Raw genomic sequence first — 18747 nt, forward strand, 5'->3', positions numbered from 1 at the left:
TTGTATTTTCATTGTGTTCTACGTTTTCAAAAGGATAAACAATGTACTCTCTGGTTACTTTTTAAAATATGTTAGACATAACTATGCATGCAAATGAAGCAAAGAATCGGAAAATACAGAAAATCCATTTTCACACTTCCAGTACCCTCTCTTTAAAAACCACGCAGGAATACAATACTGTATGATCTTACCACTCAAAACCTGAGCCCTGGACCTGTAGAGTTGGCATCTCCTGGTTGCTTCTTAGAAATGAAGGATCTCAGTTCCCACCATAAATTGGCTGAATCAGAACCTGCATTTTAACAAAATCTCCAGGTGATTTACGTGCATATTAAAGTTTGAGAATCATTACTCTACAAATCTTTTGTCTCTAACAAATTAAATTCAATTCCATTTTTTTCTTAAATTATCCAAATGACTGCTTCCTCCCTTTAGTTGTAGGAATAAGTATGAATATAAAGTATTCTGAGGCATAAAACTCAGTACGGAAATGTCAATTGTTAAACTTAATTTCTTTTTTAGTAACTAAGTAATTAAGGTGTAGTTAATTAAGGTATAGGGTAAAGTTAGGAAGCTTCTCTTTGAATAAAAATGCTCAAGCTTTCTAATTATAAAATATGATTAATAAGCCTAATTTTATTTTTGCATATCTTTGACTTTTTCCATCAGAATGTTTTCTTAGAATGTTAAATGGAGGATTCAGGAAGCAAGCAGAGAAAAAATTCCCATCCAATAACATTATTTGACCACTGCTTATATTGAACGATCACCCTATGAACTATTTTCTCATTTCTTTGCATTAGTGAAATTTTGAAACCATGCTGTCCTCCACTTACTGATTTCCAGCAGGTAGGATAAGAGGATTTGCAATCCTGCTCAGTTTATGATTCTCATATTATTGACTTTACTCAGCAAAGAGATGGAATAGGATCTCAAATGGAGTGAATGTTAAGATTAAAGCCCTTCTTATGTCATTTAGAGATTGTGTTCAGATTACAGATATTTGACCTTGAGTCACAGTGGTTGCTTTATTATCTGATCATGGTGCCTCCAATAAGGGGTTGTCCAATGCTTTCAGCACATTACCTGCCTACGTGATTCTAAAGCTTGCTTCAGAAGATCTCTCAGCATGGTTAGAAAAAGGTAAAGAGCTCAAGTAAGCAAGCTATATTTACCAGCAACAAACAGCAGTCCCTAGAAATGTTCTACCCGGCACATTAATCTATAAAGTGATGGCTCTAATTGTATGAGAATAGAACTGATTTGCTATTTAAAAAAATATTTATTAGTTTTATTATGAGCAGGTAATACTCTAATGCTGATAATAATAGAGACTTCTATCACAGTCTTGTTGCAGTCTACACAAATATGTCGGCAAAAATGATAGTATTTCTACACTAAGATAGCTTAGCCAGACTCAAACTCCCCACGGTATATGGTATATTCTGAAATGGGAAACCACAGAAAAGAGAGAATGCCTAGGGCAGCTTGAGCAAGATTGATCGATGAAGTTAGATACGATTTGAGGCCAAAATAAGGAAAGTTTGGTATGACTGCGAAGTCTTATTCAGGTGGTTCAAGTTAGTGAGAATTTCAACCCAAAACACTGAGACTAGGCAATCAATCAAGGACACCAAGATAGGTGGCCGGTAATAAGGAGGCAATAGACAGTAACATTTGAACTTGGAGAATCAAGATTTCTTGCAGGTGCAGTTATATTAACGAAGAGGACAACGCTTAGGTTACACACTCACAGTTAACCCTAAAATTCAGGTTGCTAAATAATGGAGCTTTTACTTTTCTTTGTGGGAGTCTCCCCACACCCATTGCCACCCTGTTTCCTAACACAATGCCTTACATGCCAGAGGTGACTATTATTTATTTGTTAATGAGGGTGAATTTTTAAGAATATTTTAGGAAATGATGACCATAACGTGACCTCAGATAAGGGCATAATAATAGATATAACAGATCTGTTACTGAATTCTGTGATAAACTTAAATAAAACAGTAGCCAAGCTTTGGTTGTGCCACTTAAGAGTATATTTGCAGGGGCTGGCCCCGTGGCCGAGTGGTTAAGTTCGCGCGCTCCGCTGCAGGCGGCCCAGTGTTTCGTCGGTTTGAATCCTGGGCGCGGACATGGCACTGCTCGTCAGACCACGCTGAGGCAGCGTCCCACATGCCACAACTAGAGGAACCCACAACGAAGAATACACAGCTATGTACCGGGGGGCTTTGGGGAGAAAAAGGAAAAAATAAAATCTTAAAAAAAAAAAAGAATTTAAAAAAAAAATAAAAAGAGTATATTTGCAGATCCCAGGTTCTCTCTCTTTTTCTCTTTCAAACACAGTTGAGAAACGCTTGCAGCTCTGGCAAAAAGACATAAGGCAAATGCAGATCAGAGACACATCTAGGTATTATATTTTCTTAGCCACTGATATGGAACGAGGCATCATAATAGAGAGCAGTTGGCTGTCTTACAGAAATAGAAAACGATTTGATATATTTTTTGGTCACCATTCAATGACAATATTTTTAGATGTTTTCCATATCACCAAAGCACTTCTATCTTAACAACATTGTATGATAATGGACTTAGACAACAGAGTTCAAATTATTATAATAAGGTCACACCAGATTCATCTGGGCTATGAAAGTCAGGACGTAAAAATAGACTGGTCTTAATATGTGACTCACCCTCAAGAGAGTATGTGCTTCTACAGTGGCAGTAATTGATCTGCCCGGATCCATTTCTACTCTCTTGTCTAGCAGCAGTCCCTGGTGGTGTGCTCATGTTCACTGGGCATTTGTGACAGGCAGCGTCTGACTTACAGACAGTACTTGGGGAGGGAAGGAGCAGTTACAAGGCCTATTTTAACAGGTATGGAATGACTGGTGAGATTATTGAAATCGAGGAGAATCTTAAATACAGATCATACCTTTATTAATATACAGGCAATGAGAGTGATCGTTACTAGGATAATAATTCCATAAAGAAATATGGGGTTGCCATTGCAGAACTTTGGAAACTAAGTAAATGGCTTATCTGATATATTATTATGGATTGCAAATATATTATCAGTTGCAAAGTTATTAGTTAAGTGTAACAACTAGCCCAGGTGACATATGAGTCTGCCATAATAGAGAGAAAAAAGAATAAAGTCTTCCACAACATTAGTGGAAAGGGGGAGCAAAGTGCTAAAAGGAGCAAGTGTTGAGTCAAAAAAATAAAAAGAGATGACATGAAGAGGATAAGACATAAATGGCAATTGGGAGAATCTAAATTAAAGTTGATATTTGTCTACCTTAAAACTTGGTTGATTTATTACTTAGGAGCCATTTGGTTTTTTTTTTGTTTTTTACAAAGTTGAAGTACCTCAGTCATTCATTCAGAGTCTATGGGTAAAGATAAGATGAAATAGAAGCTGTTCCATGTCTCTCAGACTGAGGTGAGGGTGGAAAATGAAGAGTTTATCCAGAGTCAACATTAGTTGAGCAAATTGTTGTTCTATTAGAACTCTGTGTAAGAAGGCATTTTATAAAAATTTGAGAAAAGATTTTCTCTACTCTGACAGTCCAAGTGGGAACTAAAAGCATGCATGCATGTTCTCTCTATAGAACACTAAGCCAGTGCAAATAGGTCCAATTGGAATTATATTTAGGTTAGGCCACTAAGAAGTGAACCTCTAAGAAGACTGTCACTGATATTTGAAATGACATTTATGGCCAAGTTGGCTCACTGTCCTTCAAAGATTCACGCTTCCCTTCTTTAATACGGCATTGTCGGTAGGATGCACCTGCCTAGTCAGGAGCTACAACTAGGTGAAGCCTTGTGTCTGCTTCCCACTAATGGAAGGCAGGCAGAAGTGACATCTTTCTCTTCTCCACCTTCTCTTTCACCATCTATTGCTGAAAGCAAGAGATTTCCAGGCCTCAGAAGATGGTGTGGCCATGAGATGGTAGGAGCCTGGGGCCATGAATCACTGCATGGAAAGCCACCTCTCTAACTCCTGCATTGAACTATTCATGAGCAAGGAGATCATTTCTATGGTGTTAAACTACTAAAATTTTCTGGACTGTTTATTATAGCAGCCTTTGTATCATTTGTGTTGTCACTGACTAATTACCCCAAGGAATTCAAGGGAGCTTTCAGAAGCATTTAACTGTTTTTCCAAATTGTTTTTTTTGTTAAGAGATGCAACCAACAAACACCCTGAACCAGACGGAACCCCGCTGCAAGAGCAGCACCATTGCAGATGAACTGAGAGTTGCCACCTGAGCCTGTGCAAGTGGATGCCCATATCTCCCTTTTGAATATTCATTCCCCACCTGAAATAAGAGGTGCCTGCTTCCCTGTGTTCGGGGACTGCCATGACTTTGGAAACAATTCCACATGGCCTCCTATTTGCTGCAAATAAATGCTACTTTGTGTGAAAACTACTTCCAGTCGAGAGTCTGATTTTAACTCGCTAGGAGGTGAACTCACTTTTGGTTCAGTAACACAGTGTGACTTCCAGATTTAGTTATTTCTCTTTGCATTCAAATCGTCAGGAAAAATAAAGATTACTTGGAACCATAGGATTAGGTGATCAATTTTCTTGGGTTTTCCAGTTGAGCATGATGGCATGGCTCCAAAAGTGGAGCCACTTTAGTCCCTAAAAAGTGGAGCTGCCTTTTTACATAACATTCCTTTCTCCAACAACCTTGTTTGTTTACATTTTTCTCACTAAACCTTATCTTTGTCCTTAGTAACCCACACAGATTTCCAAACCTCTGCTAAAGACTGGTGGGTTTGACTTCTAGGCTAATTTTATCAGTTTCTCATTTTCAAGTTTTATGTAAATTCACAAACCAACCAAAGGACTTTTACCTCCTTAAACTAACCCTTATTGAAAACCTAAGTGCCCATCAATGGATGAATGGATAAAGAAAATGTAGTGTATATATACACAATGGACTCAACCAGAAAAAAGAGATGAAATCGTGCCATTTGCAACATGGATGGACCTCGAGGGTATTATGTTAAGTGAAACAACTCAGATAGAGAAAGACAATTACCATATGAATTCATTTATATGTGAAAGATAAACACACACACATATATAGAGAACAGAACAGTGGTTACCAGAGGAGCAGAGGGTCAGGGAAAGGGGAAAGGGGTAAAGGGGCACACGTGTATGGTGAGGGGTGGCAACTACGCTTTTGGTGGGAACATGATGCGGTCTATACAGAAATCGAAAGATAGTGATGTGCAACTGAAATATATATATAATATTATAAACTGATGTGACCTCAGTAAAATAAATTTAAAAAAAAGAGAATCTTCAGAATCGAGTATTCTTGATAGAAGTTATGCCAAAAAGCTCCCATTGAATTCTTTTGTTTTAAAGTTTCTAGGCCTTTTCTGCCTGTCTTCTCCCATGTGCCCCTTCTTGTCTGCTGCTCTCCTCCGTTTTCCTTCTTAAATCATTTGGGGATTGCTTCCCGTTTGGTTTCCTCACCAGACAGCTGTGGTAGAACTTGCACATCACTTTTTTGGTGGGCGTTCATCTCAGTTGTGATTTTCCCCGTGTGCGGAACCTCCAGGCTCTGACTATGGGAAGATTTAGAAGGTCTGAAATGTTCTCTGTCTCTTTGTTTGGACTTTCCCTCCTCTTTTTTAAATTGCAAAGCATATAGGCTACCTGCTTAGTAAAAGGCACCTTGGAAACAGGTTAAAGACAGCATGATAGTGGATTTAGCAAGAACTAATAGTGCTTTCTAAACAGCTTTTAAAGTAACTAATGGGCAAAACTGAATGAGACACAAATATCATTCCCAGCCTGTCTGGTGAGGCAGGCGCCCCTTTGCAACATGGCTTAATCTTTTCAAATTTGAGAATATGTGTATCAAATAATCTAGTCTTAGGTTCAACATGTTTTATTTTTTTGATTATAATAGAGGCTTAGTGAAAAACTGGGAAAATACCCAAAAACGTATAACAAAGAAAATACAAAAAAAATACACATTTGGCCCAATAAATCAGAGATATTTACATTTTGGTGAGTTTTTTCTCCATATATATGAGTGTTTTCTTTTCTGGTTTAATTCTGTTTATTTAAAATTGTTAATAATATAGATAACAACATTTAAAAACATAAACAATATAAAAACAAATCCAATACAAAGAGAAAGTTCCTCTTCACTTTGCCCAGCCCTACCTCCCTGTTCAAAGTAAACACTGTTTCTGATTTAAAGGAACCTTCCAGACATGTGTTTTTGCATTTAGGTGTATTTGTTCACGCATATACTTTCAAATATTTTATATATCTATATATTTGCAATATATACATATACATATATACGTATATGCACACATATATACACATGCATATATACACTTGTATGTGTAGATATATTTGACATATATAGGATATTTTTATATATGGATACATATGTCTGTGTTGTATTTTTATATTTAACATATTGAGAGAATTTTCCTATGTAATGAAAACATAATGTTCTTCATATAGTTGTTTCATAATTCATTAAGTTATGACATCTTGGTAGGACAATGTTTAAATATTTTAAAATTATAATTAACTCTGCTATGGACATTTTTGTACATGTATCTTTGCATATTTATCTGTTTAAAACAGATTTATAAATTAAAATAGGTATATCTAAGGGTATAAACTGTTTCATGGTTCATGATATAAATATTAGTTTCCCTTTGTTTAATCAAATATATCCCCCAAATACATACGTCTTTAAGATTTCTTGATTTTACAAGTGTAGAAGTCAGAACAGAGAAGGAAATTCCCTGCTTGTCCTTCATTCTTAGAATTTATGTACTGGAAAGCCACATGAGTCAGAGATGTCATGGAACAGTGGTTCCCAAACTTTGCTGCTCATTGCAATCACCCGGGGAATCATTAAAAAATATTGATGCTTGGCTCCCACTCACCAGATATTCTATTTGATTGGGATGGGTTCAACCTGGGCAGTGGGGTTTTAAAAAGCTCTCCAGGTGGTTCTACTGTACAGCAAAGTTCGAGAACCACTGTCAGGGAGCATTTAGCTGTTGTAAGATACCTAGACACATGTGGCCGAGAGGTCACATGAAGGTCACTAGTCAGATTTCTGTGCTTGTTATTTAGAGGAAAAAGTATTTCTTTTGGTAGTGAAAACATTGCTGATAGTATTCAATACCATTAATCACCTTGACTCTCAAACAAAGTAAATCCAACTAGAAAAATAGGATCAACCTAACCTAATGCTGTAATACTCTCAAGCATTAGATTTGTGAAAGCATCCTTCCCCAGTGACTGTTGGAGTGTTTGGAAAAAGGCCTCCCCTTTTTGCAAATTGATTTTTGTCTTGGCTGCACTGTTTGCTTGTTTAAGCATTAATGACTTGATTTGGAAACAAATAGCTTCCTGTATGGCCCGGATTAAGAAGAGTTATCTTTACCCCTGCCAGAAATTGAGTACAAATGCTAGCATGTAAACAGTGCATCCCCCGACATTTTTTTACACCCAAACAACTAAGGTGACACACATGGCTTAAGGGCTAAAAGAAACAGGAGAGCTGTAATGCAGTTACACTCAGAAGTGCTAAATTTCCCTTGGGACCACGAGGAAAGCTTCCTGTTCTTTGTAGATTGGCCTCTTATTGGAATACATTTGCCCACAGTTAATCCTCAAAGTAATTAAATGGAAGGAAGCGATTAAATCGCCAAGAAGAAAATGACTGATGTATCTGAGGGATTCAGGCAGAGTAAGATTTTCATTATTGTTAGTTAGGCATACACAGTAGTTAAGGAGGCATTTTCCAGTTAACCTAGACTACTGGATATCTGTGTTTGTATGTGTGTGTGTGTAAGCAAACAGAGTTGAAATATAAAACAAATCTCTACTTTGATTAAGAATAGGAATTTTTAAAGTCACAGATTCTTTGGTAGAATTATGGTAGATAAGCATTTTATGTAGTACTCTGCCAGTGTAGTAAAGCAGGATTATATTTCCTCCCCAATTTCTTACAAATGAAAACATGTTTAATTGATCTGGGCTGAGAATGGAACTCAGAGATCCTAATCCTTCTTTGGTAAATGTTAGTTTTATTATGCTACTTCCATTCTTAGCGAACTCATAAAACCTTGCTAATCTTACTATTTTCTTATCCTGCAAACCTGGGCAAGTTGCTTGACCTTTCTGAATCTCAGTAAAATAAAGGGATTGGGCTGCACGATCTTTAGGTTCCTTGTAGCTCTAACAAGTTGTAGGTCTAAGAAAAAACATACAAAAACACAACCAGAAAGCACACGTGAAATGCTTACAATTCAAGATATCATCAAAATAAATATGAGCGGAAAATAAAAGATGCATAATAGAATATTTTACATACACATCTGTAACTTTCACAGAATAAGATTATACGTTCTTCAAGAGCTTTGTGCTGTGAGCAGAAACACAAACCAATGTGAACTAGAATCTTCTAAAGATATCCATTTTTCTGTGCTTCTCTGCATTTTTCAATGATTTCACGCATTGAAAATGCATTTCATTTCCAGGATTCAATGCATTTAAATGAGGTAGTTCTAAACAGCGACCAAAAATTGTCCTTTTAAAGTAATGGTCTATATTTATAAATAACTTTAAGACAGATGCACAAAATTAGATAATGAGTCTTGTCTTGGAGGCAAGAAGGAAATGAAGTGCCTCCTCTTTGGACATGTAGTGCATTAGCCCTTCTAGGCCATCTGTGTATCGTTAGGAACTTCTTTCTTTTAATGCTCTGGAAAAATTAGAATGGTTCTCTCAGTGTAAAATGATCTGATTATCCCATGGCTGGCTTGGTCACTTTGGCTGAGTTAAATATCAGGGTAGACTGTCGTATACTTGGCTATGATGGTTGGTAAGATGTGGGCGGACAGAATTATTCAATTGGCTAGAATACGGTTGGCTTTGTATGCATATATTTAATTTTAATAAATGCTAACTGAGCTTCCATTGTGGTCCATACTCCACACCCGGGGCACAGAGATCTGTGACCCCAAATCCCCATTTTCTAGCAACCAAAGGTCAGATTAGGGTTTAAGAGAAATATACAGACTATAACACAGTGTTATATTCTACTAGGATTAAAGACAAATTGCTCTGGGACAACAGAGGAGGAAGAAACTAATTTTGACCTAAGATATTGGATGGGATAAAGTTGTGGATAACTTCACAAAAAAATATACTTAAGCAGAATCTTGAAGGATATATCAGGTGTTTTAATCATCAGTGATGAGCAAAGGCAAAGGCAGGGTGTGAATATGCATGGCATGTCTGGGAAATGGCGAGCAGTCCAGAGGCCTGGACCATACATGTAGGATGGATGAATGTGATGAGTGTTGGAGTCAATTGGCACAGAAAAGCATGTTGGAGCCAGACTTTGAAGGACCTTGACTTTGTTGCCAGGGAAGTTGCTGGAAAGGGTAGTGAGAGTATGCATTGGCTGCTATTAGCTGCCCTGAGTATTACATGAAAGAGATGAGATAAAGCAAGAATTGGCTGATTTTCAAGCAGAGATAGAAGGAAATGGAGAATACCCAGAGGGGCTTCCTCAGGTGGCTGCTATCAGTTGGCAGGTTGGCTGGTGGCTGGGCCCAGCTGTGATGGCTAAATTGACTAGGTGTCTCTATCCTTGTTGTCTTTCATCCTCAAGGAGACTAGACTAGGGGTTTTCCCAGCATGATGGTCTTGAGGTTCCAAGAGGTTGACAGGAAGCTGTAAGAACTCTTGAGACATTGCTAGAAAGTAGTGCAACATTATTTCTGCTGCATTCTATTCACCAAAGCAAATCAGATAGTCTGACCAGAATCAGGGGGCAGGGAAATAGATTCCATCTTTTTGATGAGAGGAGCTTCAAACAATTTGTGACTATTTTTTATCTTACAGAAGCCCCTACAAAAGTGTTTGAAATGTGTATAGTAAGTGCTCAATAAATGATTGTTGAATGCATGCATGAATGGAGAGAGTGAGTTGGAGCTCTGAAAAAGAAGGATAAAATATTGGCACAGCTGCTGTTGGGAATAGGAAAGGGACCCAATCATGGGTAAGGAAAAGAATTGCTGAGCAGCACTGATGGTCCAGCTGAGCTTGAATATCATAAATTTGCTTTAGAGCCAATTTTCTCCAACTGCTTTTGGTAGCTTGGGAGAAAGCCCACAGAAACAGATGGTTGGGTTGATCCAGGTTAGGGACTGGCACTCTGCGAACTAGCAGTAGTGGGAGATCAAGGCTGCCCATCTTGGTTCTGTGCCTCCGCAGCTTTCGGCTCATTCAGGGGCTGGTCTCTAGCACTCTGTGGAATATTCTGTATCCTAAATGTCCTCACTCGGTCCTCTGTGTGATACCCAGCCTCCACATTTGAATTCCAAGGTAATTCAGATGAGGCTGTGACCTATGTGATTCAGGCCCAGAGTAAAGCACGGATACACACACACAGATATACACATTCACAAGCATGCACACAGTGAGGAACTCCATTTGTATTCCTTGGAGATTCCAAGGCATAAATGGGATCCAACTGTTGTATTTTCTTTCCTTTGCAATTCTCCTATATCCTGAGGGAGCCTCCTATTTTCAACTTCCACTCCTCCCTCTGTCACTCCAGCTCTCAAGGGGAGCTGTCCTATTCATATTCCTCCTCCTACTTTCTCCCAGCTCTTGATTGAGTCAATTCATTCCTTTCCTTCTCTTAGATCACTAACCTTTTCTTTCATTCTGTATCAGACAAGTTTAGGAACAGATCTGACAGAGTCAGGCTTGTTTCCAAAGGCGGAGATGAGAGTCAGAAGGGGGAAGTTGACCTCATAACTACAGGGTCCTTTGAAGCAGCTGAAAGGCTCTGAAGATGGTGACTACTTCCATATTAACATATTTTCTAGAGTTCTATCTGTCAGATTAAGTTTACCTTCCTTCATTATACTTGATATTTGGGACCTCGTTTTACTTTCTTGTTTTTCCTTGTCCACATTGAGTCACCAGTTTCTCTTTGTTACGTGGCTCATAGTCATTATCTCTTTTGTCCAGGGTTTCTAGTCTAAGTCAAACTTCTGCCTCCATCTGTCCTCCCCTCTTTCCTAATCAGTAGCCCCAAACAGGAGAGAAACAGCCAGGAAGGAGCAAGTAAAGGGAAAAATCAATGAAGAGGCTGGTGCTTGGAGATAAGACACTGAATCAGAGGAGGTCAAGGAATTAGAGGCTTAAATGATTTTTCAATGTGGGTAGTGGATTTGCCTAAGATGATGGTTGGCGACTACAGGAAGAGAAAAACCATGAAGCACGTTTTAATATCCTCAAAGAATGCTGGGAGTGCACTGGATATTAGTAGATGGTGGATGGAGTGGCTAAGAGAGTAATCTCAGTGGATGGAGGGTTTCAAGGAAGCAATAAAGGTGACAGAACAAGGCATGGAAACAGCTGTGGGGAAGAAGGAGATTGCGCGCTCTGCCTCTCTGACTTTAGAGGCAAGTGGATACAGTGCAGCAGGACCCCGCCCTGGGAGGATTAGAGGGAAGTGATAGAATCTGCAAACTGAGTTGAACTGGAGCCAGTATTCTGGACAAAAGATTGCCCCCTTAATTTCTAAGTCGCCACTGCTCATAGCCAACTGCAGCGCTCCTCAGGCATTGTGCTGTCTCTGAGGGCAGTCTTGGAAATCTCAGAGTTGGTACTTTTAGACTGCAGATTTCAGGATAACGTTAAGAAGATATATTATTCTCAATTCTAAGAAAGTTACTTGAGGCATTTTGTCACTCCACAGGGACTTTTTTAGTATAGTTCTTTAATTCATTCTTTTATGAAATAATGATTGACCAGGAACAGAACTGCATGCTGGGGATATAAGGAGGAATAAAATAAGATTCTTTACGTAATAAGACCTTTTGGATCTTATTAGGGTAAAAGGCAAACAAATGGGTAATTAAAAATAAAGTGTAAGTCATATGATAGAGGTAAGCACGGGGTACTATGGGAACACAGAGGAGGGGACTCTAACCAGAGTTGGGGGCATGAGATGGGTCTAAGAGGACTGCAAAGGAGGGGATGTTCAAGCTTGAAGAGGGTGTGTGTGTAAGGGAGGAGGGGAGCTGAGGTCCTGGGACAAGCGGGAGCACATTAGTAAAATTCACTGTATTTCAACTCCACTTCATCCTGGGTAGTCATAGCCTAAATATTTGAATCAAGTTTAACTGAATCTCCAGTGTGACAAGACTTTCCATTCTTTACTTTCAGAAGGGAAGTACAGCCAAGTCCAAGTTCACATTTTGGCAAATGATCCTGTGTAAACTGTGCTGCTCTGTGAGCTAACCCTCTCCAAGGCCAGGAGGACACTTGTGCTATTGACTCGATTTGATCACAAGACAGCTCGAAGGAAACCAGTATCAACATACCTCTCTTTGGGCAGTCAAAAATAGCTTTTCCATTTTCTTTATTTGAACGGGTCTTTGTTTTAAATCTCAGGACAGGCCAGTTTGAGTATTTTCTGGTTATTATGTGAATCATTAAAATGTCTCAGAAACACAGAAATGATTGGTTCACCTCTCTGTTTTAGTGCTAACCACACATGGACAGCAAATAATAACAGCATTGTATGGTAGACATTTTTTGGGGAAAATAAAGAACAGAAGAGGACATTTGGCTGGTCATGAGGCTCTGATCAACTTTGATCACTAAGAAGATAATTTGTTTGATTTCCACTTACATTACTGAGATGGCAAGACTGTTCTTCCCCTATTCAGACTTCCAGAAGGCATCGTGTTGCTTGCAGGGGGTAGCTCTGCTTGTGCTGGGTTATTTATGGCTCCTGAAAATAGAGAGCAGGAGATAGCAAACCTTTTATCTGATATTCACTATAATTTGGGCAATTGCAGAGCAGTTTCAGTTCTTAGTCTACATCATTTGGTGGAACACTGGAGTTGCATTTGTGACATCACAACTACTTAAAAAGAATGAAAGAGGGAAAATGGATAAGAATTTGATACTGAACCAGTTTTTCAGTTGTTAGGGTTTCCTTTTTAAAGATAAAGATACAACATTCAACTTTCGAAAGAAAGTATTTTATCTTTCACAGGCTTGGTTAGGTGGGGAGGAGAGAATTCTGGTTGAAATTGACAGACAGAAAAGCAAGGAATTTTAACAAAAAGTCTAGATACTTTCATCTTAGGCAAATACGAGTCAAAGCAGTTCTGCCCACTAGAAACTGCTGCAGTAATCATTTCCTTTGGGCCTTAAAAAATGACTGTTGACATTAACTTCTTGGAGTACCTACAAAAGAGTGCCAACCTCTCAGAAGAACTATAATATTATTAGTTAGGCAAGGAAGAAGTTGTAATACAATAACTTTATAGGTTTCACTAAAATCTGTAGTGTTTATTTCATGAGCCAATCAATATTTAATAAGCACCTACTGTGTGCTTCCTTGTTAGGAGCAGAGGATAGAGCTATGAATAGGAATAAAGTACCTATTCATGGAAATCTGAATCTAGCAGGGAGAGAGATAGCGCTCCAATGATGAATCAATGACGATTATGAACAAAAACTATAAAGAATAAGTACATAGAGGTAAGAGCATGTGCAACAGGGTAAAGGAACAGTAGGGGAAGGAGGGTGAGAAATAAGAGCACCCAAGTAAAGATGTCTGTATATGCAAAGGGCCTGGGGTAGGAAGGGATTTAGCTCTTTGGAAGACTGAATAAGACCTTGTGTGGCTAGAGAAAGGAAGACAGGAGGAGAGTGGCACAAAGTAATTTTGGAGGGATAGGAAGGGGCTAAATCATGCTGGGGATCATGGACTTGATAGAAAGGAAAGGGGAGTGTTTGAGAAGCTTTAAGCAGGGGAATGACATGATAAACAGTGTAACTTAATGGAATTTTAATAAGGTATACTAATGTTGATTATGGAAGTAATTTTCCTTTAGAGCTCTTGTTTTCTAGTGAAGACATACTTTTTCAATTTAATTTTTATTCATTTGTTTTGCAAAGTCAAGGAGATAATTTGTATTTAATTGAAGGAGCACATTCTTCTTAGCTTGAAGTCATTGTGATGGGTAAGAATTTATAAAAAGCAAATTTTCTGCTGGATTTAGTTATCTGTCATATTGGAGTTTAGAAGTGGCAGATCTTTTACCAGTGACCAAATACCAAATACCAGAAATGGAAACAGAGAAATGTTTAATTAAAAAAGTGATGAGGCCAGCCTGGTGGCGTAGAGGTTGAGTGCATGTGCTCCGCTTCAGCAGTAGGGCATTTGCCAGTTTGGATCCTGGGTGTGGATCTAGCACTGCTTATCAAGGCATGCTGTGGCAGGCACCTCACATACAAAATAGAGGAAGATGGGCACAGATGTTAGCTCAGGGCCAATCTTCCTCAGAAAAAAGAGGATTGGTGGTGGATGTTAGTTCAGGGCTAATCTTCCTCAAGAAAAAAAAAAAAGAAGTGATATAGGGGCTGACCCAGTGGTGTAGTAGTTAGATTTGCATTCCCCACTTTGACAGCCTGGGGTTTGCGGGTTTGGATCCCTGGTGCCACAAACCTACACACTGCTCATCAAGCCATGCTGTGGCGGCATCCCCCATACAAGAGAGGAAGATTGGCATGGCTGTTAGCTCAGGGACAATCTTCCTCAGCACAAAAAAGAAAGAAAGAAAGAAAGTGATATGCAGCTGTGATTAAACTGAGGTGAATATCATAATGTGCCTGCAAAAACCTAAAAAACCCAAAAAGCACGTATTACAAATTTTTCAGTTCTACAGAAGTGAAATTTCCAAAGGAGATAATGCTATCTGAGCACCTTGTTCAGTTCAATAGAGATGAGGAGTCAATGCCCTGAGACAGGGAGGTCCCACAGAAAGGGGCTCCATACTAGATCAGACATAGGCAGTCCAAACTTGAATATAGATGAAGGGCTTTCCAGCTGGTAGTAACCCCAAAGTCCAGATTTTCTAGGGCATTTTTGTTACAAATATTCTTTTGAATGTTAGGTACACTGATGCTTTTTAGACAATCACAGGACTCACTCTTGTTTGAAGAAATATGGCCATTATGTCTAGTGGCATCAGGAATTCTTCTTTTGTCTCTGCCATCACGAGCTAGAATCTCCTCTCTTCTTCTGTCTCATCCTGAAAACCTGAACTCTAATCCTTGGAAACCCAATTCATGAATTAAATGTCCCATACAACTTACCTTTATTTTTTTTTCTCTCTTCGAAGATGACTCTTTTTAGTCTTTTAATCCTTCTAAGTCCATCTATACAAATTCATAAATGCCTAAGATTGTGTTTAAGAGATCAAAAATATAAAAAAGATGAAAACCAGCTCACAGGTTGAAGGCATTTCAGTCCTAGTTTTCTTAATATTACTACAGGTTAAATGTCTTAGAAAATATCAATCATGCCATGAACCTAATTTGGGCTGCAAAAGAAGAGGAGAAACACATTAAGCTATGTTTCATTTTGTGATGAGCCAGGGAAGAAATGTCACTCCTGAGGTGCAATAGGCTGGACAACCCCCAAAGCACTAGGAGAAAATGGTGATGAGAGTGATCTAACAGCTACCGTTTTAGAAAGCCTATTTTGTACCATCCCTGTGCTAAGTGTTCTACACACATTGTCTGATTTAATCTTCCCAACAAATGTGTAAGGATTTATTAATATCTAGTCTTATATAGGAGATGAAGAAACTGAGGCTTTAGAGAAGTTAAAGCAACATTTGTAAAGTCATTCCATTAGTAAATGGAAGAACCAAAATTCTATGCCCGTCTAGCCTGACTCCAGAGTCTATTCGGTGAACCACTAGCTATCAAGGTGAATAATCTACGGCCAAGAAATGTCCCTGGAGGTTGCATGAGTGTCCTGACTCCTTGAGGCATCTTATCTATTCTATTCTACCCTATTTCTTCACCCTCTGTCCCCTTTCACTGAAGCTGAGCTTGCTTTGGTTTGAAAAAACACAATGGCTTACTATAGTGTCTTTGGCAGGGCCTGTGGTCCTAGAGCTTAGTGAGCTGAGTATGCAAATAAAACATGCAACATCCTCCTGAGACACAAGTCTAAGCAATGCTGCTCAGAGAGCCAACAACGTAAAATGGTTCCTGGCCCTGGACACGGAGGAAAGCAGCTTTTCGACAAGGCTCTTGGGCAGACATGAGATGGGGAAGCACTGCACTCGCAGCCATCTCTCCCAGGGGCAGTCATCAATCATCCCTTTGGTAGAGTGCGTCAAGGGCTCATGTGCATCAGATGTCCTAGCCAGGAAGTGGCACTGAATTCAACATGAACAAGACAGAGCTTAAAAGTTGTTTCTACAAGGACCAGGAACTTTAAAACGGTTTTGATGTTAGGTTCTATTGTTCAATGAACTGATATCTGTGAAGGGCCTCTCGATGCTTGAACAGCCAGGATCTCTGTAATCAAGTGCTCCTCTTCCCACCAATCACTGAGGGTAAGAGGTAATTTCTTAAGACCAAAAGCTCTTAGTTTCAAATTAAGACTACGTCCGTGTATGTATGCAGTAGAACAGGATATAACAAAAGTGTTGGTTCCTTTCCCTCCTCCAGAGCTCGTGAAACCCGCCTGCCATCATCAGCGGCAATGCCAGGGTTTGGGAGAGCTTCTGGCTGACCTGCTGTTCAGCTGGCCTCCACCCTTCCCCCAACCACCAGGACATTTAAGCAAAACAACCTGCTTTTGCCCGAATGACCCAGGTAACAACCTACTTTAGCTTGAACTGCTTAGATATTTCAGCTAAAAATGGCTTGTTTCCATGAGTCACCTGGATAATTGCCTTACTCTGCTGGCCCACTTAGCGGGGTGGGGCAGCAGGTGTGAAGTGCGAGTGTCAGTAAGGACCTCATTGTTTTCAACTCTACAGAGAGCACGGTGACAGTTTTTCATTGCCTGGAGAAGTACATCTTAGATTCACTTTCAGCCCTTGAAAGATAGATCATCTATGTCATATGATAAAAAAATCCCCCTTCTTTCTTTGTAGAACAATTGCGTGTGTGTGTGTGTGTGTGTGTAACTTTGTGGTTTTGAAGAACCAATAACTCAGCAAGTACTTAAATATTTACTGGCCAAGCACTGTGGAGGATATAAAGGAAGAGAAAGACAAGATTTCTTCCTCAAGATGTGGCTGCTTAGGGAGATGGGTTCCTATGAACCATCAGAAAGTGTTTACATGTTTACTGTCGACCTGTTGGAAGTGTAATCAGAGCTAGAGAAGGAAAAATCAGAGTTGGAGAAGGTCAAAATTGTTCGAGAAATCCCTAGGAGGGTTAGCCTTGATTACTTGAAGTATAGGTAGATTTGTCTTTTTCTTTCTATTTTTTTTGGTGAGGAAGATTGTCACTGAGCTAACATCTGTGTCAGTCTTCCTCTATTTTATATGTGGGATGCTTCACAGTATGGCTTGATGAGCGATGTGTAGATCTGCACCCAGGATCCAAACCTGTGAACCCCAGGTCCCCGAAACGGAGTGCACAAACTTAACCACTATGTCACCAGACCGGCCCCAGTCTCTCTTTTCTTTTGTTTTTTTTGCAAATGTATTATAGTGCTTACTTTTACAAAATGTAGCCTGTTATTCCAGGATGGCGCCACTGAAGAGAGAGAGCTGTCTGTCTTATTTAAAAGGTAACTTGGGTTCATGGTTCTACAAAGGAAAGACAGTAGACAGCTTTGGCTATAAAAACACTTGAAGTATTAAGAAAAAATTCCACTATATACTTTACTTTTATGACTGAGTTTTCAGATGCTTTTAAGAACACAAAATAAATAGAAAACACATAGAGGAAAAACACTCCTGCCTCATGTGGAATTGTCAATGTTGAAAAACTAAATCTTGTATGATTTTTCTTGAAAATTCATTTATATGGAAAAAAGATATTTAGTGACTTAGCTTTAATTTTCAATTTTGGTTCTTATATTTTGATGCGATGATATAAGGAAACAAAACAAAGTAACATTTTCTGGTCTTTTTCCCCCTAAAGATTTAAAAATTAAGTGGTGGGACTAAGTTTTTTTTTTTTTAAATAGAGATCTGAACTTTGATGTAAGAGCTTGCTATTTCTATGCTTACACAGTTTAAATTCTCTGGCATAGAACTTTTGGGCTTGAGATAAATGTCATGAACATGATTTTGAAGGTCAGGCTGGTGAACCACCAAAAATGTCTGATGGCACCAAGAGGGAATACTTACATCGGGCTCGTGGCGTCGTGCTCTCTGCTGTGATGCAGTCAGGTTGAATAAGTGGAGCAGTGTGAACTGAACCTTGATAGAACTTGGCATTTCACCCCAGAGGCCTCTATGCCTCTTTTTATCCTCCATTCCCTCCTGCCTCCCACCATGTGGGCAGAACAACCCTAAAGATCCACCGACTTTCTGCAGGCACAGCTGGCCTGGTTTCCCTGTAATACCTGTTTATACATGAATCAACCCAAAATTAACTTTGGGGACAGCAGGCTATTCCTGCCCTTGTGAATTCAAGTATGAAATGCACAAGAATATGTGATCAACCGGACTTCTTGGTAAAAGGGTTGTTCTGTTGAGTTAGATCTCTGGTTAAGAGCAAGTTCAATGATTGTATTTTGTTTCAACCCTTGTTATTGAAGGGGCGTTCTAAAATGTGTTAGCTTTCTTGTCATTGGAAGTACGTTTATTAAATGCTGCTTGAGCTTTCTTGACAATTCTGATCTTACAGTGTCCTTGGATCATCATTCCAGA

The 18747-nt window shown here is 39.1% G+C and overlaps 1 long non-coding RNA gene across 2 annotated transcripts in view; it reads right to left on the bottom strand.

Annotated features, from left to right (window-relative positions):
• LOC111771087 (uncharacterized) overlaps positions 1-12953 on the bottom strand; it is a 70505-nt gene extending 57552 nt beyond the window's left edge. For both annotated transcript variants that reach the window (XR_002804716.2, XR_011433485.1), the window contains exons 1-2: positions 12732-12953; positions 192-292 (exon numbers count right to left, since the gene is read on the bottom strand). This is a non-coding gene — a long non-coding RNA (uncharacterized lncRNA). The remainder of the gene's footprint in view (positions 1-191; positions 293-12731) is intronic.
• Between the last annotated feature and the right edge of the window lie 5794 nt (positions 12954-18747).

Source organism: Equus caballus, chromosome 28, assembly GCF_041296265.1.
Source record: "Equus caballus isolate H_3958 breed thoroughbred chromosome 28, TB-T2T, whole genome shotgun sequence".
Taxonomy (NCBI): Eukaryota; Metazoa; Chordata; class Mammalia; order Perissodactyla; family Equidae; genus Equus; species Equus caballus.